The following is a 2,244-nucleotide window of genomic DNA, read 5'->3' on the forward strand; positions in this document are numbered from 1 at the left end:
GGACAGAAAGCAGCGAGCCTCGCATGTTTTCTGTACTTGGTCGATGCGCTCGAGGAGGGCTAACCACCGGAAAAGGCATGACGTATGCGTGCCTTCCACTAATGAAATCAAGCTGATTCTAACAGGCAAGCCCACGAACCAATGAAAGACACTGACGTGACGTGGACGGGGCTCCGAGCCCTTTTTAATTCCTAAAGGGTCTGGCTAGCGAAACACGCAGGCTCAACCCTAAAAAGGAGGCCGTGAACTTTGTTTATACTCTAATACATGCAAAAAGCAAACCCCCAAAACCCCTCAAAGCTGTTGTTATACGAACTTCCAGTAGGCTCTGCGGTAATGATCTACATTCAAGAGACGGGTTTCTAATATGCAAGTGTTTTTTTCCTCACTGCTCAGCTTGACGCGAGAGACGTAGAGGGAAAACGGGTAGTTAAAGGTGTGGAACGTAATATATGTATTCCATATTTATTTTAAACAAAATAGAGGTATCTTCAAAAAACATTTGAGAAGAGGGTGGTGACTGACGATCTGTTCGTATCTACTGTTCTGGAATATTTGTGGGAAATATATTTTCAAAAGGCGTGAACACTATAGTAAGTCATGCAGGGAAAAGCAGACTCTTTCAGTACGCATGCGTGTTGACAGTTTGGATGCTTTCAGAGTCGAAACATCTCAAAATCACTTTACGGCACACTGCATCTCAAACGTGACATTGAAAGCAATTGTAGTGAAACAGCATTGCCCGAATTTTAAAAATGTTTCTTTTATTCGTCTATCGTTGAATTTGTCGTTATTTAAGAATGTCATAGTAGGTTGTACATAACTTCTGAAAAAACCCTAAATTGTAATAAAAAATTGAACTTTTCAAAGATTTTCTTTTGAGAGTTTGTAGGACAGGCTTTTCGCTGCTTTGCTACACTACACGAAACAGTTTTAATTTCAAAACTGACCTTTGTCTACTGTCGTGAATGTTTTTTGTGAATTGCAACATGGCTGCCTTTGTTAGTTAAGCGCATCTATTCATCCATTAATTCGCCCACTCTTTCCCCCCTCCAACCTTCCCCCCCCCCCTTTAAGATGATCTTGTATGTAAACAACTCTCGCACAGACTCTCGGGAACTATAGAGAAAGCGGATTGGATGAACTTTTTCTGCGCTTATTCGTAGCAATAATATTACATGTCATGGCGTTTCGGAATGCGAATAAGCAATAAAAACTCCTAATGAGTGATAATGGTCTTGCACTTTGTTTCTCAGGATCTCAGTAGATTGACCAATTTATTATAACCGTTTGTCTGTATCGTCAGTGAGGTTAATCCTTACCTGTTACTCCTTTTGGAGGAACAGAACATGATGATGGGAGTAGAATGAGAATATGATTATGCTCTTCGATCTTGAGGTGTCTAACAACCACTTCAGGGTCTCCTATCTGATTTCGCTGACGGTCTTAAATTATGAATAAATAGCAGATAAATATAAAAGTTAGGAGAAAGTGCGAGCTTACAATGTAACCTTCTAGCTGCTGAACTTACCCGCCCCCCCCAACAACAATGCTGCGTTTTTGCGCTACGTCTTTTTTTTTTTTTTTTAAAAAGGGCTGCCGAAGATGGCTTGTGTTTTTTCCCCTGAAAATGGCATCAACAAAGGGTTTCTGGTGCTAAAATCACCAGCTTCCCACCTTTCAGGAAGGCAGACTTGAATCAGAAAACCACATTTTTCAACACCGATTTGGCATTTTACTGGGATATACCCCATTTTTACTATTTTTGGTGCTTTTGGGCCTCCTTCCAGTTAGTGACAGGAATGGGTGTGAAACCAATGCTGGATCCCGGAAAGCTAAACATTCTGAATTCAGCACGGGGTAATTTCTGTAGATCCTACAAGGTTTTCTTACAGAAAATAACAGCTGAAATAAAAAAGTATTGAAATTGAGCTGAAAACATCAGCCATTTTTTTTCTTTATGTTTTACTCTGTAACTTTTTCCTGTGAAGTCAGATTTTTTAAAGCAATATACTGTTACGTCTGCTGGACGCTTCTGGTTGCGGGGATATATAGGGCTTGTAGGTTCATCAAGAACCCTAGGTACCCATAGTCAATAAATGAGCTGCACCATGCAGTTGGTTTGCATTCTGTACTGGGTATACAGCAATTCATTTGCTGAAATATGAAGAGTGAAAAATAGGTATCAAGAAAACCTTTGCATTTCCAAATGGGCTCAAGATAAGGTTTTGAGGAGCAGTGGTT

The 2,244-nt window shown here is 40.3% G+C and overlaps 1 non-coding gene across 1 annotated transcript; it reads left to right on the forward strand.

Annotated features, from left to right (window-relative positions):
• The first annotated feature begins 1,299 nt into the window (after positions 1-1,299).
• Positions 1,300-1,433, forward strand: LOC138262564 (U8 small nucleolar RNA). Its single transcript, XR_011199266.1, has one exon. It is a non-coding gene; the product is annotated as a U8 small nucleolar RNA (small nucleolar RNA).
• The last annotated feature ends 811 nt before the right edge of the window (positions 1,434-2,244 follow it).

This window comes from Pleurodeles waltl, chromosome 10 (genome assembly GCF_031143425.1).
Source record: "Pleurodeles waltl isolate 20211129_DDA chromosome 10, aPleWal1.hap1.20221129, whole genome shotgun sequence".
In the NCBI taxonomy this organism is placed as follows: domain Eukaryota; kingdom Metazoa; phylum Chordata; class Amphibia; order Caudata; family Salamandridae; genus Pleurodeles; species Pleurodeles waltl.